The sequence below is a fragment of the Oryx dammah genome, unplaced genomic scaffold, assembly GCF_014754425.2.
Source record: "Oryx dammah isolate SB20612 unplaced genomic scaffold, SCBI_Odam_1.1 HiC_scaffold_5, whole genome shotgun sequence".
Taxonomy (NCBI): domain Eukaryota; kingdom Metazoa; phylum Chordata; class Mammalia; order Artiodactyla; family Bovidae; genus Oryx; species Oryx dammah.
The window spans coordinates 80,108,692-80,135,733 of record NW_024070189.1 but is presented as its reverse complement, the minus strand read 5'-3'; the positions used below and the strand labels follow the sequence as shown (position 1 = coordinate 80,135,733).

The following is a 27,042-nucleotide window of genomic DNA, read 5'->3' as shown; positions in this document are numbered from 1 at the left end:
CAAAGGAAAGACAAATGCCTACATTAAACATGCTTTAAAAGGAGTTTGCACAAAGATAATTAAAGAGAACAGCAGAATCCTGGCTGCATAATGCAGGATTACTTTGAATTAACTTGTTCTAAACCCATCGTAATGACACTTGAGGTGGAAATGAGGTATTTTGGGATTTATAACGGAAGGAGAGGTACAGCCATCATTGTGTGCATGTGTGTGTGTGTTAAGAATATAATTGGTAGACAGCTGGTGAAAATGGAATTGTTCTCTAAGAAAGTAGTCATTTACAAACTAGCGTAGGGTCAGGTAACCTCATTATTCCCTTTGCAGTTCCCATTAGGTCAAAATAGCAATCCTCCTAACCATCACTTTCATCTTAAGAAGCATGGGCTAGTTTTGCGCTTTTAACTTGAGCTTTTCATTCTAGGGAAGGATTAGACTCTACATCACCACTGTTTCTTTTTCATTTCATTGCCATTCTATCTTTAGGGGAAATCAGCCTCACATTGTGTTATTCTTATGTCCCTAAGTAATGTTTCTTAAAAAAAAAAAAGGAAGAAAAGATGAATCCCTTTCAATAAAGCAGCCTTGGTTTGATGGAACTACCAAAGTCAAAAGAAAAGAAAAAAAATTTCATTATTTGAAAAAGTCACATGGCATTATTATATCAGTCAAATCCCTAAAGTCTGATGGTGAAGTCATTGATGCATTATTCTTCTTAGGCGGCTCTTCTTTCAAATAAAAATGTAAGGGAGATGATTTAAAGCCTAAATGATATCACTGGACAGGAGCTAAAAGACATGCCTGTCTTCCCTAATGCTGAAAGTGAGGAAATGTGTACCCTAATGTATATTTAGGTAACAGATCTCAGTGTCAGATTTGTCCAAATTGGAAGCACTCAGCAGGAATACACACACACAGTCAAATGTATATATACACAGCCTTAAAAATGGACCCACTTGCAAATCTTCCCAGGTTCCATTGCCCTACTTTTTTTGCCTGAGTGCATAAATGAGAGAAACATATTACTAAGTATTAAATTGGAGGCATAATAAGACCCTCTAGCTAATAGTAACATAGCAACTGCCACCAACCTTTCCATAGAGCTACATAAATGTCTTTCAAACATCTGTTTCCTTCTGCCACTTTCTCATTTCATCTGTCATTATGGTCTAATGATTTTATTATAAGAATGAGTCTTTCTACAGAGGTTAAATGGGTCCAATTTACATAAAATGATACCATAGGAGAGTGGAGTGGTAGAGGGAAGTGGTTGGACAGAAGTGGACAGAATTAATTGCTTTAATTCCAAGCAATTAAAAGCTTCTTGACTAAAGTTATTGCTGACAAAATATCCTATTTACCTACATAAATAAGTATTTTCCCATTTTGGATAATAATTTAATAACACCTATGATAATTTGGATAGTAATTTCATCATATTTCATCATAATAGAGTGTAAAAGATCAGCTGTAGTTTGGTTTCCAAGCACCAGATGCAACATTCTTTCTGAAGATACATTTCAACTAGATAGTAAAGGTTTTAGTGGCCAGTGATGACTGGTTATGGGAACGCTGCGTGGGAAATCCTAAGCATTTGACTTTCCTCAGCATTTGTAAGTTCTGTCTTGATAGTGCCAGCGCCCAGGAACAAAGTAGGTCAGTGCTTCTCTGAGCAGGGGACGGTGGGTTGTTTACTCCAGGGTTTTAGTGTTCAATTAAAAGAACATGTGAAGAAATATAAATCAATGAAAGCCCCAGGGATGGGCTAAGTACCTTTTATTATTGTCATTGTTCTTGTCACTATTTTATCAAGGAAGTGTCCAAAAGAGGATGTTGTGTAGTCGTGACTGGAATGGTGTTCTCTGTTTTTAGGGAATAAGATTTTAGCTCCTAACTTGTAAGGATAGAAGCAGGTACACAGCTCTCACAAGGGATTTTTTAAAAAGAAACTTTTTGAAATCTACATTATATATAACATTGTGTAGATTTAAGGTGTACACCATGCTAGTTTGATACATTTTTGTATTGTAATATGATTGCTGCCCTGAGATAGAAGGCCATCCTGCATTTGTAACAACATGGGTGGACCGTGAGTACATTATGCTAAGTGAAATCCGTCAGAGGAGGCAAGCAGAGTGTGATCTCTGATGGGGTTTTGCAGGTAGGGGGAGTGTGATGGAGAGACTGGCTGCTGCTCACCTGGTCAGTGTTCATTTGTGAGGAAAGCTGACACAGCCACACATGTTCACTAACCACCCCCAGCCCCACTGTGCCATCCCATGCGGGGACTTTCTGTCCTGAAAATATCCTCTTATAGATATTACATGGCTTTTGTTATATCATATCTTATTTGGCCTTAATATTTCCCAGAAAGGAGTTATTAAACCCTCCAGTGTTGATAAAATTTAGGTGACACCTTAGACCTAGCAGCAAAACGTTTATAAATCTGTGTAAGGCTCATCTTTGCCAATTGTGTGTTATGTTCATTGGCTTCAATTTTAGAAATGTTTTAAAAATCTTGGCTCCCATTCCAAGGGGACCCACTATTTTGACTTATATTTTCCAACTGACACACACACACAAGACCTCTTAGAATAAATGAAATAATAAATGAAGTGCTTTGTGAAGCTTGGTGGGAGAAAGACTAATATCAGAAAGCATTGTTGGTATTCTTTGTGGGTCAGGATTCAGCAGTTTTTTAACCTCCATGTGGCTTCTGCAGTTGAGATAACTTCAGCTTCCCACTGCTCTTTTTTTGCATGCCCAGTATTGCTGTTAATGGTCTCCAGCTGTAGCTGGCTTACTTTAATAATTTGATTTTATGCTCTCATCTCTGAAGTAATTGCAAAGACAATGGAACTTGAGACATAACTTAAGTGAGTGATAATGATAAGTTTGTCCCTTGACTGAGTACAAGTAGCAAGCTACCCTGGAGCTTCACTTAGTTTTTATAAACTGTACAAGAGAGCCGAAAAATCCAGGCAGCAATTCTGAAGCTCCATTTTTGCTTTGCAAAAAATGCATATAAGAGACACAGATGTATAGAACAGTCTTTTGGACTCTGTGGGAGAGGGAGAGGGTGGGATGATTTGGGAGAATGGCATTGAAACATGTATAATATCATATATGAAATGAATCGCCAGTCCAGGTTCAATGCATGATACTGAATGCTTGGGGCTGGAGCACTGGGATGACCCAGAGGGATGGTACGGGGAGGGAGGAGGGAGGGGGTTTCAGGATGGGGCACACGTGTATGCCTGTGGCAGATACATGTTGATGTATGGCAAAACCAATACAATGTTGTAAAGTAGTTAACCTCCAATTAAAATAAATTAAAAAAAATGAAAATGCTCAGTAAAAAAAGAATTTTTAGCTCTTTATTAATATTATTTAGATAAGACAATTCTGTGAGTTCCTTTGCCAGTCATAAATTGAATCTAGTCAATTTGTGCATATAGACACTTACCCCACTTCATGCACAGATGGTCTCATATTTCTTTCCATGTTTTAAGACCCTAGACCCTTGGACATCAAGGCTACCAAACTCCTTTTTGTATTCTAACTCCTAGAAAGTCTGTGACTCTATGAGTTGCTTTTTTATTTATTGGAAAGCCATTCATTGAGGCTCCATCAATGGCTAGGAGCTGTTCTCAATGCAGGTGATACAGAAGTAAACAAGTGGGTCAAGAACCTACATTGAAGTGGCTTACAAACTAGTTAGGTTTTGCAAAGGACTAATAAAGTGATAGATACAGTGATTTCAGATAGTGTTAAGTGCCATGAAGAAAATAAAACAAGTTGATGTTCTAGAAAGAGACTTTCTGTCACTGGGGAGGGGATTATTTTAGATTGGTTAGTGACAGAATGTTATGCTGGGGACATAATATCTTTTTGAGCTATCACTTGAATGACTAGGAGGAAGCCAAGCAAAGTATAGGAAAAAGAATAGAATGGTAATTTTTTTTTTAAATGAAACTTTTGAGGCTGAATTTGAATTAGAAAATGGTAGAAAATGAGGTAGAAGAAATAGTCAGGAAGTAGATCATGTCAGTCCTTGAAGTCTTGTTCAGAATTCTCCTTAACTTGGAAGTCATTGGGGAACTTTAAGTAGAGTTGTGCTGCAATCTGAGTTAAGCTGGAAAACGTAATGACAACTACTGAAGGCTGCAGGCTGGTGGCTGGCTATGGAAGTAGACTGGGCAAGAGAGGTGGCTTGAACAACAAATGGGGGTGGCATAAGGGAAGAGAAACTAAATGGATCCAGACACATTTTGGAGTCAGATTCCAGAGAACTTACATTTGGGTGAATGGCAATGCCATTTATTGACATGAGGAACATTGGGGAGGTAACAGGTTAGGACACGGGGGTGGGAGCAAGAGTTTTATTTTGAACATGTACATTTGAGAGCACTTCTAGATATCTAAATGGAGATGCTAAGTAAACAAGCACATACTGAACTCTGAAAGTCTGGGAGATAGATAGTTGACGGTAGAGCTACTGGCATGATAAGATACGATGTGAAAATGAGATCCTTGTAAAAGTTTTCTGTTTCTTACATATGTCTTTTTTTCACTTTGTGTCTAGCTGCCTCCATTTTGTATTTTGGTTTGCAAGCAGTTTTCTTTGGAAAAGATATATTTTATCTCAGGATCCTCTTGAATATCCTTTTTAGACATAAAGCTTTTCCAAGCTGAATGGGAACAAAGTAGAAGTACTAAGTGATAAATCCATTTGGAGTCTTGATGGCAGTAGTGAGTTGATGGCGTTCCTTAAATACCAAGACAGTGAGGTCTAAATACAGGGACAGCCAAGTTATTCGTATTCTGTCTTAAGATACTTCCATTGGATGTTTATATCCCACTATGGGCATATGTTCAATGATGTCTGTTGCAGTATGTCTATTATCCTTGTAGACAGAGACCTGTTTAATTTGCTTTATAGAGAGACTACTATTGTTTCATGTGTGAGGAAGTGTAGTAAATAATATTTAACAGAGACAATGATAAATGAATCTAAATAAACAGCTCACATTTTTAAAAGGGCCTTCAAAATGTTTCCTTTATTAAATGTGAAATCCAATTTGTTTTCAGTATGCTTTTTCTTTGAGTTGCTGATAGTGTCTATTAAAATTTTGTAAAATAAAAAGTCTTTCATTCTCACACTTAGAGGAACAGAATTATTTTTATGTTACTTACTAAAACAGTCACTTACCTACTTTATCAACTAATGACTTATTCTGAATCAGCAGGAAAAAAAAAATACTGTAACACCTGTGTATTTTTATGCAGTTGAGCTGATAGATTTTTTCCCCATGTTTTAAATTTATTGTATATTATTCAGTTTTCCCAGTCTACCACCATTTCATCTTTGCTGGATGCTTCTAAGGAACATCATGTGGATTGTAACTTTGTAATTAAAAAATTGGCAACAGCATGTCAACATAAGGCGAAGACACAGACCATTTTTAAGGGGTCTCCCTGCCCACCGTTTTTCAATATGCTATCTAGATTGGTCATAACTTTTCTTCCAAGGAGCAAGCGTCTTTTAATTTCATGGCTGCAGTCACCATCTGCAGTGACTTTGGAGTCCCCCAAAATAAAGTCTGACACTGTTTCCACTGTTTCCCCATCTATTTCCCAGGAAGTGATGGGACCAGATGCCATGATCTTCGTTTTCTGAATGTTGAGCTTTAAGCCAACTTTTTCGCTCTCCTCTTTCACTTTCATCAAGAGGCTTTTTAGTTCCTCTTCACTTTCTGCCATAAGGGTGGTATCATCTGCATATCTGAGGTTATTGATATTTCTCCCGGCAGTCTTGATTCCAGCTTGTGCCTCTTCCAGCCCAGCATTTCTCATGATGTACTCTGCATAGAAGTGAAATAAGCAGGGTGACAATATACAGCCTTGATGTACTCCTTTTCCTATTTGAAACCAGTCTGTTGTTCCATGTCCACTTCTAACTGTTGCTTCCTGACCTGCATACAGATTTCTCAAGAGGCAGGTCAGGTGGTCTGGTATTCCCATCTCTTTCAGAATTTTCCACAGTTGATTGTGATCCACACAGTCAAAGGCTTTGGCATAGTCAATAAAGCAGAATTAAAAGTTTTTCTGGAACTCTTCCTTTTTCCATGATCCAGTGGATGTTGGCAATTTGATCTCTGGTTCCTCTGCCTTTTCTAAAACCAGCTTGAACATCTAGAAGTTCACGGTTCATGTACTGCTGAAGCCTGGCTTGCACAATTTTGAGCATTACTTTACTAGCGTGTGAGATGAGCTCAATTGTGCGGTAGTTTGAGCATTCTTTGGCATTGCCTTTCTTTGGGATTGGAATGAAAACTGACCTTTTCCAGTCCTGTGGCCACTGCTAAGTTTTCCAAATTTGCTGGCATATTGAGTGCAGCACTTTCACAGCATCATCTTTTAGGATTTGTTCTAGCTCCACTAGAATTCTATCACCTCCACTAGCTTTGTTTGTAGTGATGCTTTCTAAGGCCCACTTGACTTCACGTTTTTCCAGTGGTCATGTATGGATGCGAGAGTTGGACTGTGGAGAAAGCTGAGTGCCGAAGAATGGATGCTTTTGAACTGTGGTGTTGGAGAAGACTCTTGAGAGTCCCTTGGACTGCAAGGACATCCAACCAGTCCATTCTGAAGGAGATCAGTCCTGGGATTTCTTTGGAAGGAATGATGCTAAAGCTGAAACTCCAGTACTTTGGCCACCTCATGCAAAGAGTTGACTCATTGGAAAAGACTCTGATGCTGGGAGGGATTGGGGGCAGGAGGAGAAGGGGAAGACCGAGGATGAGATGGCTGGATGGCATCACGGACTCGATGGACGTGAGTCTGAGTGAACTCCGGGAGTTGGTGATGGACAGGGAGGCCTGGTGTGCTGTGATTCCTGGGGTTGCAAAGAGTTGGACATGACTGAGTGACTGAACTGAACTGAACTGCCCACCTACTTACTTGCAAGGCTAACCTAATATGATATCTGTGAAGAATGATCCAGCAGTAAAGAGTTTAGTACAAATTTCAACTGAGATTGTTGATAGAGTAGGAATTAGCTAAAACAAATATAAACAAACAAAAGACTTCATCTGCAGAAGTATGCATGTCAACCATGGCTGATCACAATGCCACACAAGAGACAGTGGTAGCCGAAGTAAAATTCAATATAGCCAAATCACTCTGTGAAACAGATCATTTGATTTACAAATAAACAGTCTGGTCTAGTGGCTTCCAAAGAGTTCCTGGATCTTAAAAACTTTATGGGACATACAATATATAAAACCATCACATTTATTACACATTTACTTGCAGTTATTGTAAGAACACTGGAAATTGTTCCAATCTAGCAATGAAAGGAACTAAACATTAGGGCAGACATTCTGAAAAAGATTTGGAGCTACATGGCCTGAAGGCAGCAGAGAATTTGGGTTAAGAGCCTGCATTTGGAGATCTGCTTTTAATCTTGTTTTTTTCACCTAGGGAGTCACTCTGTAGCCTTCATAATTTCATTGACTCTCTTACATGCTAGATGGCGTGAATACTAGCTCTTACTTCACAAGGCTGTGTGATAGTTAAATTAGATATTGCAATGAGTTGCTTATTACAATTCTACACTCATAGAAAACACAGATATTACTTATTATTAACATCATTAATTATGTTGACTGAGGAATATAAGAGACAAGACTTTTAAAATGACCTAAAAACTCATATGAGAATGAAAGACCTTTTAGTTTACAAAAATTTAATAGAAACTATCAACAACTCAAAGTGAAAAAATATTGTCTTGAGACAGGAGGTATTTTTTTCTCATATTCTGGTGAAATGTTTTTGTTTTATTGCAGACTTCCCACTTGAAGGTTTTCTTCACTGCCCCCCAAATTATATAGTTGTTTATTAATATTTATCCATCCTCTCTATTTATTAAGAAAGATCAAGCATTTACTCCATGCCTCACCTGTGATAGGCAGTGATAATCCAAGAAAAAAACCAGGAAAATTTCTATCATATAGAAATTCAGATTCATGGAAATAAATTGCTTGAGTAACAAGATAAATGCTCTAATTCAGTACAAATAAAGTGTTAAGGGGACACAGAAAGGTGAGTGCTAATTCTGCAAAAGGAAGTAAAGAGAACTTGCCAAAGGAAGTGATATTTAAGCTGAGTACTGAGGTTTATCAGGTAGACATGAAGAAAAAAGGGCATTTCTGGTAGAGAAATTTATTGCATGCAAGGGTGAAAATAAAAGTTTTGGTGCCTTCCGAAAAAGTCACTTTGACATAGCTGGAGAACCAGGTGGAAGAGTAGGAGGAACCACCATGGAAAGGTGAGCGGCACAGATGATGTTAAGATCAGGGGTTTCAACTTCGTCCTGTAGGCAAGACTCAAGCACTAATGGACTTGAGTGGAAGGGAAACAATCAGTAGGAAGTTTTGGCAAGAGCACCTAGGCCACTGGGTAAAGCTCATGTTGGAAAGAAAGAGTTAAAGTAAGCAAGGAGACAAGCTGGAGATTGCAAGTAAGAAAGAGTTCACGGGAGTGTAAGGTTAGGCTGTGGTGGGTATGGAGAAGAAATGGTCATTGAAATGCATGCAGAGAAGAAATCAATAGGACTTGTTTTTTAGCTGTGGTATTTAGAGAAAAGTGAATCAAAGATAGTTTTCTCTTGGGTATACAAACAGCAAGTTGAGGGAAAAGCTGTTTCATTAAAATTTGTTTTAATGTCGTTCCTTTTGAATTTTAGTCTTTGTGGTTGCTGAGTCTTGTCAAACTCTTTGCAACCCCATGAATTGTAGCCCACCAGGCACCTCTGTCCATGGAATTCTCCAGGCAAGAGTACTGGGGATCTTCCTGACCCAGGGATAGAACCCAGGTTTCCTACATTGCAAGTGGTTTCTCTCCTACATTGCAGGGAAAGTGACAGTGAAGTCGCTCAGTTGTATCCGACTCTTAGCGACCCCATGGACTGTAGCCCACCAGGCTCCTCCATCCATGGGATTCTCTAGGCAAGAATACTGGAGTGGGTTGCCATTTCCTTCTCCAGCATTGCAGGGAAGCCCTTTATAATGCATATAATATAGTAAAAGGATTATATTTGAATAATCTGTTTAAATATATTATTTTTATGTTGAAAAAAAATTTTTTTAACTAGTAATGATACATGATGAAAAGGTTTAGAGAGCAATGCCTTAGTAAAACCTCTGTGTTTGGATAAAACGGGTGCTATTAAGGGCAACATTTTCCAATTATCATTCTAAAAGCTATGCAACATGTTTTAAAGAATTGCTTTCCATTCCCTCAAAGGCTTACAGCCTGAAATAGGCCTCTCTAGCTCTTTTCTTACTTATTATGTAGTGTAGACAGTAAGAAAGGCACAGAGACTTCTGCTTGGCTCCACTATGTATAGGCAAATAGGTAGACACCTATGTATACCTCAAGTATATATATATATTTGGCTGCATCAGGTCTTAGTTGCAGCACGGAGGATCTGCGTTGTGTCTTGTGGTTTCATTCAGTGTGTCACATACCATCTTTTGTTGCGGCTCATGGGTTCTCTAGCTGTGGCGCATGACTGAGTAGTTGGGGCCTTTGGTCTTAGTTGCTCCACGGCATGCGGGATTTTAGTTCCCCGACCAGGTATCCCATCCACATCCCTGGCTTTGCAAGGCAGACTCTGACCCTTCTTTGTGAAAACCATCAAGCTAAACTAAGGAAACTGGATTTTTTTCTTACCCTTTTCCCTTTTGCTCGACAGTTTTAATAGACAAATGAGCTGTGCATTTGGACCCAAGCAGAAAGAACTGAACCAACATATGAACTAAGTGAATGAGCTATCAGTGTATGTGCATATTAGCTAGCGGAGTGGGAAGAAGAGACAGGTCCTCAGCATATGAACAGTGTGAATCTGGAAGGAGGGATGGATGCTACTGCCAGAATTCAAGTTGCTGAGTTTCGAAGGCAGGGAGGATGTCACTGGGGAAGACTCAAGGGGTGATGGGGACTTCTGTGGTGTGCTGAATGGGATTTGGAAGGAAGAGGGAGGGGACCAGCTGAAGCTTGCAGAGGATAAAACCTGTAATTTAGAGCTAATCTGCCCCTCCTCCTTACCTCCACCTTTCTCTTTCCTTTCGCTCTTGCCATTTTGCCTTGAAACAACAGTCAACTTCTGATTGATCTTACTTCAAAAGTAGTAGCAGAGGTTTTCTACTACGCTGGAAATTTCTAGGCTCAGCTTGCTGATAAAAGTAATAATAATAAAAGAAATAATACACAACTGAGAAAAGTTTTAAATGGAACAAAAAAAGTGGATAGCACTGCCAGAAAATAAAGAAGCCCTTATAGCTGGGTATTGAGTAAAAGGAAAGCATTCAGTTCAGCTCTGTCAGTCACTGAGTTGTGTCGGACTATTTGAGACCCCATGGACTGCAGCACACCAGGCTTCCCTGTCCATCACCAACTCCTGAGGCTTGCTCAAATTCATGTCCATCAAGTCCATGATCCCATCCAACCATCTCATCCTCTTGTCGTCCCCATCTCCTCCTGCCTTCAATCTTTCCCAGCATCAGGGTCTTTTCCAGTGAGTCATTTCTTCCCATCAAGTGGCCAAAGTATTGGAGTTTCAGCTTCAGCATCAGTCCTTCCAATGAATATTCAGGACTGATTTCCTTTAGGATGGGCTGGTTTGATCTCCTTGCAGTCCAAGGGGTGCTCAAGAGTCTGCTCGAACACCACAGTTCAAAAGCATCAATTCTTCAACACTCAGCTTTTTTTATAGTCCACCTCTCACGGAAAGCATTAGTCAAGGTTATTCAAGAAACTTGAAACCTAGTTCAGAATCGTAAGGAGAGAGTCAACGAGATAGTAGTTAACTGAATAGATGGTGCAGGGAAAACAGAAAAAAGGTACTTTGTCTAAGTGACTACCTACGTGAAAATCTAAACAGAAGAATTCCTCAAGGTAATAAACCAGAAATATACATAGTGAACACCCATTCTACATGCTTTTCCAAGAGAGGAAAGTATGTAAAGATGTGTAAAGTATGTGTCAGAGTGTAAGGATCTGGTTCCATCAGGCTTCTTTCAAAAAGACAAGCGCTAGACAGAAGTCTGAGAACAGTCTGAGCTACTCTGACATAGAATAAGAGTTGCTGAATGGATTCAGTGTGAAGAAAACTCATGTACCTCTTGACCAAATCGACTAACTTGAGAATATGAAAAGTAGATGACTCCATTTATGTTTAGACATTTGAGTTTGTACTCAGGCAAATGAGAACATTATCAGAGGGTTAACAGAAGAAATGCTAAAATATTAGGAGCTTCTTACTTTTCAGTGTAATACATGGTTTTTGGGAATGAAAGTTGGAAGAACTCAGCAACAGATGCTCAATACATAGCCTGGTACACTTTATCTTTCATTCAGATCTGCACCTGGGGAAATGAAAAGAGAAAAAAAAGAGAAAAGAGGAAAAATCCTATTTTTTCAAAGGTCATTAGGCATAAACTCTGTTGGGGAGGAGACATTCCACATAGCTCTGTATTCCTCTGGCAAAGGAGAGAACAGAGGTTAATTTGAGGATTTGGAAGTCATACCCAAAGGAGACAGTCAAAATGTTTTCAGACCTCAGGCAGAGGGCAAAACACATGCCCAAAGAGTGCTTCTTAGGTTTGTACAGCTTCACTGTAGGCGCTGAAGCTGACGCTACCAAAATTCAAGGAGCAGCAGAAAAAGTAGTTTAAAGTAACCAAAAGGAACTCTTCCATCACCAGCACTGAGTTATTTTCTTATAAAGAAATAAAGAAATCAACCCAACATCTCTGCTGATGCTTCTAAGGATAGTCTTCAATATAGTATGTCTTAAGATAGTTGGTTTTTTTCTATCAGGGGCTATGAGAAACGTCATCACAAACGCAAAAAGATAAATCCTACAAAAGGAATGTAGGTATTTCATGAGGTATTTCACAATTAAATGCATGAACTACCTGATTTTTAAATAGGAGTTGATCTTACCCCTCCTGTGGTAGTGACATCAGCCAAGAATTAAATGTCATATTTCCATGAACACAGAAATTGACTTTTAAATTGCTGTTTGAAATATAATTAGCACTTCTGTGCAAGCTGAGAGACCCAAACTCAAGTGCACATTCAAGTGGAAAATGCTGCACCATTAGGGTAAGTGTTGATTCGTATCAGATTAGTGGTTTCAATCCAACCCTTCCTACCTAGTACTACAGGCTAGAAATACTCTGTGGGTGAATTGTCACTGGCTTCTAGGCAAGTGTTAGTCACTCAGTCATGTCCACCTTTTTGTGACCCCATGTGCTGTAACCACTAGGCTCCACTATCCATGGGATTCTCCAGAGAAGAATACTGGAGTGGGTGGCCATGCCCTCCTCCAGGGGATCTTCCTGACCCAGGGGTCGAACCTACATGTCTTATGTTTCCTGCATTAGTAAGTGGATTCTTTACCACTAGTGCCACCTGGGAAGTCCCTTCTTTTGTGGCTCAGCTGGTAGAGAATCCCCCCGCAATGCGGAAGACCTGAGTTCAATCCCTCGTTGAACAGGTGGTGCCTGGCATCCATTTCCACATCAACAAGAAATGCTAACCGTGCTAGGTATCACACTGGTAGTGAGCCATGTAATCTTGGTGACTCAGCCGCTCCCCTGCTACCAGCAAACCATGTTGAGAAATAGCACTTAGTCTTTGTTTACCATGCTAGCATTCAGAATTTGAATAAATTGCCTTTTCAGTGTACTAAATTGTTCCTGGGGGATTGGAAATAGTGAACACAGCTTCCCCAGGGCATTGAGTTGGTAAACAGGTGATAGCCAAGACATTAGAAAAATGTGAGCCTCTTGAAGGGCAACAAACCAAATTATCACAAAGACTGGTTTCAGTTCCCATGTTTTTCCCCACCAGTGGGGAGCAAGAAGGGGTCACCTACTTGTTCTTTCATTTTTTCACTTACTTTAAATATAGTGCTTAAACATATGGCTCTGCAGCTAAACTAGCCAGTTTTGCATCTGGCACCTTTAGGAATAAGGCAAAATTACCTATTCTATCTATGTATCAGTTTTCTCCACTGTAAAACAGAAATTTAAAAAAAAAATCCCTGAAAGAGTTAAATTTGTGAATGTATGTAAGGCTCTTTGAACATAGTATTAGCTTATGTTCGCTGTTACTATTCATCAACAAAGATTCTTTCATACTAATTAATACAGTCCTTGTGAGTCACAAGGAAAATATAATCTCTGTGAGTAACAGAGGATCTGCTTTTAATCATGACATGCATACCTTCTTTTGTTTAAGCTTCTTAACATCTTAAGTAAATTTTCAAGGTATGTGTGAATATATGATTCAGCCTATCTTTGTGTTAACATTATATGTGTTAACATTATATCTGATGTGTTAACATTATATCTGATGATAAATGGGGCAAGAAAAGTAAAGATGGAATCTTATAGGCAAGTGAAAACTCATCTTAGTATTTCATGTTCTTAAATAGTCATGAAGGTTCTTTGAGTGTGTGCTAAGTGACTTCAGTCACGTCCGACTCTTTGCTACCCTGTGGACCATAGCCCACCAGGCTCCTCCATTCATAGGATTCTCTAGGCAAGAATTCTGGAGTGGTTTGCTGTGCCCTCCTCCAGGGGGTCTTCCCCACCCAGGAATTGAACCCAAGTTTCTTGTGTCCCCTGCCTTCATAGGCAGGTTTTTTACTTGGCAGGTTCAGTTTAGTTCAGTCACTCAGTCGTGTCCAACTCTTTGTGACCCCATGAATCGCAGTACACTAGGCCTCCCTGTCCATCACCAACTCCCGGAGACTCAAGTCCATCGAGTCAGTGATGCCATCCAGCCATTTCATCCTCTGTCGTCCCCTTCTGCTCCTGCCCCCAATCCCTCCCAGCATCAGTCTTTTCCAATGAGTCAACTCTTCGCCTGAGGTGGCCAAAGTACTACTCAGGCAAAGAGTTGACTCATTGGAAAAGACTCTGATGGAAGGTTCTTAGTAAGAGTCAAATGAGAGGGAGAAACAATGCCCCTTATCTTCTTCAATAATAATGCTAACTCTGTAGCTAAAGAATGAGGATTCATGCAAACCATCCTCAGTTACGTTCCACTAGCCCTTATGTATCTTCCTTTGTCCCATCGCTGTCTCTAGTCTTTGGCCTTGTGAGTATCTTTGTCACTGCAGTACCAATGAAGATTCTTTCTGTTGCAAGGGGCAGAAACACCGATTCAAGGAAAGACAATTTACTGACCAAGGTACATGTAAAGGCCAGGGGTTGGGTGTTTTGAGTACAGCTTGATAACATCACCAGGACCTTAGGTCTCTGCTTCTGTCAACTGTTCTCCTATACAAGGGTTTCATTCTCAGGCTTCACATGGTGGCAAAAATATCTGCCAACAAATCTAGGCCCACAGTCTCTCAGACTTGACTCTGCCAGGAAAGATGGTGTCCCTCTCTCTGAGCAGTATCAGCAAAAGTGCCATTGCCAGTCAGTGCTGTCTTGGACCACATGTCCACTCTGAACCAGTCTTGGTGGTCAGAGAAAGCAATCCTTTGGGTCCTGAGTCTCAGTCACAGAGCTGCCCCTGGAGCTGAGAGTGAAACGAATTCCACTTGAAGCATGAACCTTAAGAGCAGGATAAGGAAAAACAGAGGAAAATTAGTGCTTTCTCATCAACATAGAGGTGAGTGGGCAGCAGACACAACATTGGGTCACTCTACCCATCCTGTAGCTCAGATCCTGCCAGATCCATCCTCCAAGCCCCAAATGACCCTTTTTACCTTTTGCATAAAATCCAAAGTTTGTATGTGGCATTCCAGGCTTTTGGCCTTTCTAATTTATATCTTGCCATGCCTCCTTTTGCATTCCTGGCTCCAGTTTATTTTCTAAGCGTCTCCATTCTCTTTCAACTTTTGATTCCCTGTCTCCCAACCAACTTATTGATACTCTTTATATTATTGAGTGTCCAGCTCACATGCTACCCACAAGCCAGTGAAGTCAGGGTTATTGTCTTCATTTGTAGACGAGGACATTGAAATGTGAAGAGGATAAGGAACTTGCCTGAGCTCGGGTTCTCATCAGGTGTCCTGGATCCAGAACCCTTTTAAAATGAACTCTGTCATCAGTGGAAAGATTGACACCTTCATGAAACTGTATCCCACATCAATATCAGATACATGAAACCATGTATATAATAGAGGGGATGTGTTATACTTGGGATTTTGTTCCCCTGATTTTCTTCACAAGAATGTGATATTTTTCACTGAAAGAACATTCCTGCCATGGCTAGTTTGTAAAATGTGTTGATCTTGCAGATTAGTGAGAACTACACATAGGTTTTGAAAAATTAAGACATGGTCTATATTGTAAAACTTCACCATCTCACTAATTTCACTTTAAAGGTAAAAAACATTGCATAAATGTGTTAAATGCTCATTCTCTGCAATATGTTAGATACCAAAAGGAAAACACAGCATAGTTCACAGTCTCAAGTTGTCTTGTTACGGAGGTACAGTTGTAAACAAGTTCAACATTGTTTCATCGTGTGTCCGTCTTAGAATTCCAAAAAGGTAGTTGATTTTAGCTTTTATTTGGCTAGGGGAAGATAGTTCCAACAACAACTAAAATTGAAAATGCCTTCACTATTGTAGGTGAATGGATAATTATTATAGTAATACACTTAACATTCAGCCATTTTCCCACTCAACAACTATATTTCAGGCACTCTGCTATGCAGTGGATATAATGTGGTGAACAGAGTAGATATGGTCATTGGCTTCATGGCACTTATCTTAGAGGAAGATGACATTACATAAAAACACAGCTGAATTTATAATTGAACATGCTATGAGAATTGCTATTAAGGAGGGCAGCCGAGGGCAGTGATAGCGAATATCAGAGGGGCCATAAATATGTGGGAGGCATCAGTTCTCTAGGAATTGCTTCTCAATCTGATACCTAAAAAAAAGGAGCCGAGGGTACAATGTTCCACATTAAAGGACTTGTAGAGACGGTTGCTGATGCCTTGAAGAACTTGGTACCCTCAAGGAAAGCCAGGATCTGTAGAAAGGGTCCATGTCGACTGAGTGGCTGGAGACGAGGTTAGAGGGGAAGAAGAGTTCGAAATATAGGGCCTTGTGACTTGGAAGATGGATTTTAAGGACTGTGGGAAACCATTGGCAGTTTGAAGCAGGGATGTTGTTATTGTTCAGCTGCTCAGTCATGTCTGACTCTTTGTGACGTCATGGACTGTAGCATGCCAGGCTTCCCTGCTCTTCACCATCTCCTGGAGTTTGCTCCGACCCAGTGTCCATTGAATCAATGATGCCATCCAACCATCTTGTCCTTTGTTATCCCCTTCTCCTCACGCCTCAATCTTTCCCAGCATCAGGGTCTTTTCCAATGAGTTGGCTCTTCGCATCAAGTGGCAAAAGTATTGGAGCTTCAGCATCAGTCCTTCCAATGAATATTCAGGGTTGATTTCCTTTAGGATTGACTGGTGTGATCTGCTTGCAGTCCAAGGGATGCTCAAGAGTCTTCTCCAACACCACAGTTCAAAAGCATCAATTCTTTGGCATTCAGCCTTTATGGTCCAACTCTAACATCCATACATGACTACTGGAAAAGTCATAACTTTGTATGGACCTTTGTTGGCAAAGTGGTGTATCCACCTTTAAGTAAACTTTTTATACGCTATCTAGATTTGTTATGAGTTTTCTTCCAAGGAGCAAGTGTCTTTTAATTTCATGGCTGCAGTCACCATTTGCAGTGATTTTGGAGCCTAAAGTCTGTCACTGTTTTCATTTTTTCCCCATCTATTCACCATGAAGTAATGGGACCAGATGCCATGATCTTCATTTTTGAATGTTGGGTTTTAAGCCAACTTTTCACTCTCCTCTTTCACCTTCATCAAGAGTCTCTTTAGTTCCTCTTTGCTTTCAGATATTAGGATGGTATCATTGACATATCTGAGGTTGTTGATACTTCTCCCAGCAATCTTAATTCCACCTTGTGGTCATTTAGCCTGGCATTTTGCATGATGTACTCTTCATATAAGTTAAATAAGCAGGGTGACAATATTTAGCCTTGATGTACTCCTTTGTATTCAGATTTTAGCAGGATGATTCTGTGTGCCATGAAGAGGTGACCAAGCCTTCTAGTAACTAGGGAGTTGTCCAGTGAAGGGCTTGGTGATGGCCAGAGATGGAAATGAAGAGAGATAGGCATATTGAGAACTATTTGAGAGGAAGTATCAAGAACGATGTCTGTATGTATATCTGTGGCTGATTCATGTTGATGTATGTCAGAAACCAACACAAAATTGTAAAGGAGTTATTCTCTGGTAAATAAATAAGTAATCTGATAATTAAAAAGAAAAAGAAAAAGAATGATGTCTAGGTTCTCATCTTTATTTGCCAGAAAGTTTGAGATACTGTACCTAGAAATCACTATTTAGTTAGATCCTTTAAGAGGTTGGGTAAGTAGTCTGATCCATCCTAAAAAAATTTCATATCAACTGTTCTCTACTGGATGCCCCTTCTAGTTTTGAGTAAGGTTCACATACAAGAACTTCCTGGTGATTCTGTGGCTTCCAGAGTAGAATCTAGTCTTTCCCAAACTGGTCCTTTCCTGCCTCGATGTTGTTTTCCTCTCCATTTTAGGCTGAGAACCAGCTGGAGAAACAGATGCTGTCTGTACTAAGAGGTTCCTGTTCAAGTCTTGACATTTACTCACATTCTATTAGAATAGCCTGCTGCATTCCCATCTTCAGGGTCTCTCCAGAAGAATCTGTTGTCAGGCTTTTTCCACAAATGTTAGTTCTGTCCTCTTGAGCACTAAATCTTTTTTCTCCTGGCCAGTCTCTTTGTCTAGAAAGAACAGACATGTAAAACCCATATTTTAACACTATTCTGAACTTGTATGGGATATATTCTTTGTACAGTGGACTGATCATCTTTTCCCATATCCCTGGTCCTAGACGTAAACATTGTGGATTGATGTTGCTATGTATGTCTAAGAAATCCTAATTTCATTTTAAGGAGATATTATGATGATTAAGTCCTCTCAAATAGCATCTGCTTCTTTTATAAATTGTTCTGATTTTACAAAATTGAGAGGTTCACAGATCTCTCTCATGTACACTGTTAGCTGACAGACATTATTATTACTATTGTTATACAAGACAATTGAGACTTAGGGACTGAGGTGACTCTGCAGTGTTCTACACCTAGGAATGAAGCCGTAGCTCTCATATTCATGGCCATATCCCACTTTTTTTTGTTTTCTTACAGAAACTTATTTACTATAAGAGGTAAGGAGGTTATATTTTGAGATATTTTGCTACATTCTTTTCAAGTATAAAGCTGTTTTGTATTATGGCCTCCAGAAGTACTTATAGCAAGTGCTCTAATGGTTCCAAAGCCAGTCATTGAAAGCATTAGAGCCAAACACTTAGTGTCTAGAAGAGTTCATTTTCTTTTCACCAAGAAAACCTCTGTTCAAAGAGCAGCAGGCTACTCCTCAGGCAGCTTATAAATTTGTTTCTTAAGTTACTGCAAGAAATAGGAAAAGAGTATAAGCTATGTACTCCTGGGAACAAAATTCTGAGTACAAGTTCTGCAGCCAATAGGTCAAACAGTTTTATTTTCATTTAGCAAAGGCAACATTTTCTATACCAAATGTCATGGCCACCCACATCAGCTCAAGGGAGCATGTAACCCATTAGGATGACCTCTGATTTAGAATGCACAGCACTGCTCCAGAAAAATCTCATCCACTTGCTTCCAATGGGAATATAAAGTCTTGTTCAAGTTCATGTTTTTGAAAGCCTGTTGCACGAAAACAAGTAAAGTCTTTGGCAATAAAGCAACATTTTTAGTAGCTCCATAGAGTTGTATTATTATTTGAGTTTTTTTTAAAAAAAACATTTTAATATTACATTTTGAATAACATAGAAATGCATACCTGAAAGCCTAACTCTGAGATGTTGCAGATGAGGTTCTTCCAGATAAAGTAATTTGCCTGGGGAAGATGGCTGAGCTAGAACGTGAGTCCAGACATTCTCTGCTCCCCTTCATGGCCAGGAAGGGTTAGAGTCTACAGCAGTGATGGGTATATGTTAATGGAGGCAAACCTGCATTAGCTGCTCAGCCACCAAATAAGTGCAGAAACCTGGGTGACCTCTTACTTTCATTTTTTACTTCTTAAGATTTGATATACAATCCACTTTGGATCCCCCCTGAAGTATCCAAGTTGGACTGAGATGAGGTGTTTTTCAGTCTGTCAATTCTGTTTCAGGAAAGTTCACTCTGGACCAGAGTCAAGCATTGTATTCTTTTTTAAAATTGACATATAGTTAATTTACAAAGTTGTGTTAAAATGAACGGCCAAGTGATTCAATTATATATTCTTTTTCAGATTCTTTCCCATAATAGGTACAGGATATTGAGTATAGTTCCTTGTGCTACCCAGTAGGTTCTGTTTACCTATTTTATAGAATCCCAGGGACGGCGGAGCCTACTGGGCTGCTGTCTATGGGGTTGCCCAGAGTTGGACACGACTGAAGCGACTTAGCAGCAGCAGCAGCAGCAGCAGCAGCAGCAGCAGCAGTGTGCATATGCTAATCTCAGATTCCTAATTTATTTCTTCTTCTCCTCACCCTGCTATCCCCTATGGTAGCCATGAGATTGTTTTCTGTGTCTGTGAGTCTAGTTCTGATTTATAAATAAGTTCCTTTGTATCACTTTTTAAGATTCTACATATAAGTGATATCACGTGAAATTTGTCTTTCTCTAATTTTCACTTAATAAGATAATGTCTGGGTCCATCCATGTGGTTGCAAATGGCACTATTTCATCCTCTTTATGGCTGAGTAACGTTCCATTTTATACATGCATCACGTAGTCTTTATCCATTCACCTGTCAGTGGACATTTAGGTTGCTTCTGTGTCTTGGCTGTTGTAATAAATCTAAACACAGATTTGCCTTCTCTGCCTTCAGTGCTTTTGCCAAAACTACCATCCATGAACTTACAGAATGTCTTATCCACCATCTTGGCATTCTAGGTATCATTGCTTCAAATCAAGGAAACCACTTCACAGCAAATGAGATGTAGCAGTGGGCCCATCCTCGTGAAATTTGGGGATCTTACCAAGTTCCCTATCATGCCTGAAGCAGCTGCCTAGAGTGGTGGAATGGCCTTTGGAAAACTCAGTTACAATGCTGGAAACTTGATAATACCCTGCAAGGTTGGGCCATTGTTCTCTGGATTCATTTCTTCTGAATCACCATGATATATGGTGCTGTTTCTCCCACATCCAGGCATTATAAGTCCCAGGAACTCTGGGGTACAAATCAGAGTGGCACCACTGCCTATTATTCCCAGTGATACACTAGCAAAATGTTTGCTTCAGTGTCCATGTGACCTTATTCTGTGTTGGCCTAAAGGTCTTAGTTCCAAAGGGAGGAATGATTCCACCAGGAAATAGAACAGTGAATCCATTGGACTCAAAGTTAAGACTCACATTTGTCCTCTCTGGGGTCCTCGTTCCTCTGAGTCAACAGGCAAAGAAATATATCTGTTAATGTAATGGCTGAGGGATTGTAGCTGATTACTAAGGAGCAATTGAGATACTAATACACAGTAGAGGTAAAGAAGAGTGTATCTGGAATACAGGAACTCCCTTATGGCACATCTTATTACTACCATTCCCTGTGATTAAAGTTGAAGAAAAATTGCAACTCAATTCAAGCAGCCTAACCTACAGATTTTGAACTTGTCCTCCCCAATACCAAGTACCCTAAAATAAATGTGTGTATCTGTGTAGCTGTATATCTCTTTCTCTCCATATCTGTATTTATACATCTTACATATTATCAGTTAGTTCAGTCACTCAGTTGTGTCCAACTCTTTGCCACCCCATGGACTGCAGCACACGAGGCTTCCCTGTCCTTCCTTGCTTAAACTCATGTCCATCATTTGGTGATGTCATCCAACCATCTCATCCTTTGTTGTCCCCTTCTCCTCCTGCCTTTGATCTTTCCCATCATCAGCATCTTTTCGAATGAGTCAGTTCTTTGCATCAGGTGGCCAAAGTATTGGAGCTTCAACTTCAACATCTATCCTTCCAGTGAATATTCAGGACTGATTTCCTTTAGGATTGACTGGTTTGATATCTTTGCTGTCCAAGGGATTCTCAAGAGTCTTCTCTAGCACAATAGTTTGAAAGCATCAATTCTTTGGCACTAAGCCTTCTTTATAGTCCAACTCTCACATCCATACATGACTAGTGAAAAAACCATAGCTTTAACTAGATGGAGCTTTGTTGGCAAAGTAATGTCTCTACTTTTTAATATGCAGTCTAAGTTTGTCATAGTTTACTTCCAAGGAGCAAGTGTCTTTTAATTTCATGGCTGTAGTCACCATCTGCAGTGATTTTGGAGCCCAAGAAAATAAAGTCTGTCACTGTTTCCATTGTTTCCCCATCTATTTGCCATGAAGCAATGGAACCGGATGCCATCATCTTTGTTTTCTGAATGTTGAGTTTTAAGCCAACTTTTTCACTCTCCTCTTTCACTTTCATCAAGAGGCTTTTTAGTTCTTCTTCACTTTCTGCCATAAGGGTGGTGTCATCGGCATATCTGAGGTTATTGATATTTGTCCTGGCAATCTTGATTCCAGCTTGTGCTTCACCCAGCCTGACATTTTGCATGATGTATTCTGCATATAAGTTAAATAAGCAAGGTGACAATATACAGCCTTGATGTACCCCTTTCCCAATTTGGAACCAGTCCATTGTTTAATGTCCAGTTCTAAGTGTTGCTTCCTGATCTGCATACAGATTGTTCAGGAGGCAGGTTAGGTGGTCTGGTATTTCCATCTCTTTAAGAATTTTCCACAGTTTGTGGTGATCCACACAGTCAAAGGCTTTCTTATAGTCAGTGAAGCAGAAGTAGATTTTTTTTGGAACCCTCTTGCTTTTTCTCTGATCCAGTGGCAATTTGATCTCTGGTTCCTCTGCCTTTTCTAAACCCACCTTGGACATCTGGAAGTTCTCGGTTGACATACTATTGAAGCCTTGCTTGGAGAATTTTGAGCATTACTTTGCTAGTGTATGAGATGAGTGCAACTGTGCAGTAGTTTGAGCATTCTTTGGCATTGCCTTTCTTTGGGATTGGAATAAAAACTGACCTTTTCCAGTCCTATGGCCTCTGCTGAGTTTTCCAAATTTGCTGGCATTTTGAGTGCAGTACTTTCACCGCATCATCTTTCAGGATTTGAAAGAGCTGAACTGGAATTCCATCACCTCCAGTAGCTTTGTAGTGATGCTTCCTAAGGCCCACTTGACTTCAGACTCCAGGGTGTCTGGCTCTAGGTGAGTGATCACACCATCATGGTTATCTGGTTCATGAAGATCTTTTCTGTATAGTTCTGTGTATTCTTGCCACCTCTTCTTAATAGCTTCTGCTTCTGTTAGGTCCAGACCATTTCTGTCCTTTATTTTGCCCATCTTTGCATGAAATGTTACCTTGGTATCTCTAATTTTCTGGAGATCTCATTTTCTGGGAAAGACTAGAAGTCTTTCCCTTTCTATTTCTTTTCTCTATTTCTTTGATCACTGAGGAAGGTTTTCTTTTCTCTCCTTGCTATTCTTTGGAACTCTGCATAAAGATTGGTGTATCTTTTCTTTCTCCTTTGCCTTTAGCTTCTCTTCTTTTCTTGGCTATTTGTAAGGCCTCCTCAGACAACCGTTTGCCTTTTTTCATTTCTTTTTCTTGGAGATGGTTTTGATCACTGTCTCCTCTTACAGTGTTAGGAACCTCCGTCCATAGTTCTTTAGGCACTCTATCAGATCTAATCCCTTGAATTTTTTTGTCACTTCCACTATATAATCATAAAGGATTTGATTTAGGTCATACCTGAATGGTCTAATCGTTTTCCTTCCTTTTTTTCAATTTAATTCTGAATATTGCAATGAGTTCATGATCTGAGCCACAGTCAGCTCCTGGTCTTGTTTTTGCTGACTGTGTAGAGCTTCTCCTTTTTCAGCTGCAAAGAAAATAATCAGTCTGAATTTGATATTGACCATCTGGTGATGTCCATGTGTAGAGTCTTCTCTTATATATTATATATAAATATAAATATTTGTGTACAAATCTCTGTTTCGACAAACACATGCACACCACCCATTTGATTGGTACTTTTTCTTTAGAGGACTCTGATATACCTGTAAATTATAAAGCCAAAATTAATTTCCTTTTGTCCTTTCATTTAGTTACAGTTTAATTGCAAAATAATGCATACTTATTTTAACAAGTCCAACAGTATCGAATTGTAGAAGTAAAATGTTAACAATTTTCATTCCTGTTCCTCTGTGTGTATCCTTCCATACCTTTCTTCACAGAATACACACACACACACACACACACACACACACACACACAGACACACACAGATATATACACTCCTATTCACATGTCTTGAATTTATTTTTTAAAGGTGGTTACACTTACATAGTACTTGTAACTTGTTTTTTGAATTAAGTACTATATCATATAGCTAACTCTAGTTAAGTACTCACAGAGCCAATTTTCTGAATGTTGCATACTTGTCACTATGTTTATTATAACTTAAGCATTTTTCAGTTATGTTCTTATGGGTTGTTTTAATTATTTTTGCTGCTTCAAATAGTGCTTCATTATACATATTCTTTCAAATTTTACATACTCGTTTTTATTTTTTATAGCCTCAAAATTGAGATTTCTAGCTCAAGTGTGTGAACATTCTAAATTTTAATATATATGTATAGATTACTTTTATAAAGTAACTCATTTTTCTACCATAGCCCCCTTTCTTCACCACCACTGGGTGTTAGTTTTTGATGTTATGAATAAAAATGGGATCCATTTATATTATATTTTTAATTTCCTTGCTCCTGAAAGGATCAACCATGTTTTCATGTGGTTGAGAGCTGGCTGACATTTCTTTTTCTATCACTTGCTTCTTCATTTCCTATGCCCATTTTTTATGGCATTACTTCCCTTTTTAAGGGAACAATGTCTGGGAGACTTTCCTCTTTCCTGAGCATGGCCTTTCAGTCTACATACTGTGTTCATAGGTGTGAAGAGGGACTTCTCTGATAGCTCAGTTGGTAAAAAATTCACCTGTAATGCAGGAAACCCTGGCTTGATTCCTGGGTTGGGAAGAGCCCCTAGAGAAGGGATAGGTTACCCCACTTCAGTATTCTCGGGCTTCCCTTGTGGCTCAGCTGGTAAAGAATCTACCTGCAATGCGGGAGACTAGGTTTGGTCTCTGGGTTGGGAAGATCCCCTGGAGAGGGTAAAGGATAACCACTCCAGTATTCTGGCCTGGAGAATGCCATGAACTGTATAGTCCACGGGGTCACAAAGAGTCAGACACGACTGGGTGACTTTCACTTTCAGGTATGAAGGAGTGCAGTTACTGTTTATATAGATCGTTGCAGTTTGATTGCCTGACACCATCCTCCCACATCCAGTGAGAAACAAAAGGACCTGAAGGAAAGAGGTGATGTGGTGAACCTTGAAATTTCTGTTGGTGACACAGGAGCTAAGAAATTCTAAAGAAAAATCATCTTATTAACTCCCTCAAACTAGAAATGTATTTAGACTGCAATATAGATCGAACGTCCAGCTTGCAGAATTGCAGAATTTTCCAATTTGGTGTTGCTCCAGGTTAAAAAACATATCAGCTGAAGAATGTGAATTGGAATCATTTGCCATCCGTTCCTAATATAATGACTGATTTCCCACTCTGGATACAGTGAGCTGCAGGCAGTGGGTTTGAACTGAGTCCAAGTGGAAGGGGGCCAGACATATTAAATTTAAAGCCTCTGTTGCACAACTCCCTACAGAAATTGTGCAAATAATGTAGCTGAAGTGTTTTCTGCATGCTGTGTGACCCAACTTTTGGCAACCTGATTAATTCCTTGCCCTTTCCTATAGCATGCATAGTTAGGAAATGTACTAAAAGGTGACAGAAACTGTAATAGAATCTGTCAGGTATTACATTCAAAATGTTATCTTCTTCAGTTTCAGTTTAGAAATAAATTTTCCAAAAAAGTCCTCATGAAGCTAGTATATAATAATTACTCCTCAGTGCCATTTTCCTCTTGTTAATAGGCTGATGTCAGAACATATATGTCCAAGCCTGGAGCTGATAGTTATTTTATGTGTATGTTGATTCTACAAGAGCTAAAGATACACACCCAAGCTTATTCCAAACTTGCCTGATTCATGCAAAATAGCACTTTAACCTGGACCACCTTATCAGCACCTATTTCTCTGTTTTATGTAAGTGTATATGCACAGTCTTCAAATGTTTGACTTTGCATCTTCACCCTGCTTTTTGTGCTTTTTTCCTCCAAAGCAGGCTGTGAGACAAAGATAATTTCTGAGCCTAAATAATAATATATAGCTAATCTAAGATTTGTGGTAATTCTAGTTTTAGTCTTTACTAAGATGGAGGTGTTGATGTTGTCAGGGTTCCAGTATGAAAGTAGTGCCAAGAACGACATACCAAATTCTACCCAAGTCACCTGAAACTAGGGCTTGTCGAAAGGAACTAATGTGTTAAGTAGATTTTTTTTTTTTTGAAAAATGGAAACATGTTAGAGGCGATTTCAATGCTATTCTTTTTCACTAGTAAGTTCTTTTTTAATTGCACACTAGAAACTGAAGTGTGTTCATTATTTGGCAAATGAATTCTAACATATGCCTTGGAAGTCTGATTGGCAAAAACGGGTGCAGTGACTCGGTACATTACTGGTGAAGGGTAATGAGCACCTGAGAAACTCAAGCAAGGAGCCCATCAATACAAGTGTTGGGAGAGCCTGGCACAGCCTTGGAAGCTGGAGAAAGGAGTCAGAATGATTTCATGAGGCAGTCCATACATGGAGTGAATTTTGCTTTTGTTTTCTAGATTTTGATTTGTATATGCTTCCTTAGAATAGGTAACTTGGTTGAAATGGAGCTGAACAAACTCGGCTCCAGGAATTAGTAACCAGTTTGCTTTTAAGTGTCATGTTTCATGTCATACTTAACAGATATCACATGTTTGTCATTGGTCTTTTCTGTATGTTGACATTGGCTTAGGGGGAGAAGAAACTCAAATAACAAAGCACCGTGATGCTTAGATTTTGTATCCATAAATCATGCTTAGCTGTAACATCGGTGTATATTTGAGATATAATAATGTAGCTTGCCATAAAATGTGTGTGTGTGTGTGTGTGTGTGTGTGTGTGAGATTCATGTCTAAAAATGCTCTTTTGGGGCAGCCGTCTAGTTACGGCCTGCTGACCTAAGGAAAAACATCTGGCAATTAAATGGAAAAAATTGTAGGGTTAATTGATATGGGAAGACTAATAGGATTCTGGCTGTGCTTGGGATCAGAATGTGACCTCTGAGATATCATGAATTGGAAACTGGAAAATGTTGTAGAACTTGCACTTGAAAAAATATTTGAAACAGCACCGTATGCCAGAGTTAATTAGTGTCAAAATGTATTACTTCATATCTTACTCTTATAAGTAAGAGGTAAAGGAATGAAAAGAAGTTTGTGCTTTTGTTATGGACTCAATTGTTGTGTCCACCCCCTCCCCCCACCAAATTCGTATGTTGAAGCTCTCACCCTCAATGTGATTGTATTCGGAGATGGGGCTTTTAAGGAGATAATTAAGGTAGGTCATTTAAACCACGCAGTCTGTTGTATTTTGTTATGACAGCCCTAGCTAACTAATATACCTTTTGTCTAGTGGCCTGATAGTAGAGTCTGAGGCATTATGGGTAAATAAAACATACTGAAGGATCTGTAGTGCCCAAAAGAGTTACGTGGTATTCTTGTAGGTTTTCGGGGGGCAGACACAACTCTGGCAGCAGGCTAGAAATTCTTCTGTAGTGTCTGAAGTGGCTGTAAGAATGGTCAGAGTAAGTGGGGTGGACCTCTCTTGATTTTTGCTTGCTCACATTGTTTTCTCTGCACCTCTAACATCAC

General features: G+C 39.5%; 1 long non-coding RNA gene across 1 annotated transcript in view; it reads right to left on the bottom strand.

Moving 5' to 3' along the window:
- Positions 1-17,401: 17,401 nt before the first annotated feature.
- LOC120864697 overlaps positions 17,402-27,042 on the bottom strand; it is a 32,906-nt gene continuing 23,265 nt past the window's right edge. The window contains exon 2 of the long non-coding RNA XR_005721214.1: positions 17,402-17,881. This is a non-coding gene — a long non-coding RNA (uncharacterized LOC120864697). The remainder of the gene's footprint in view (positions 17,882-27,042) is intronic.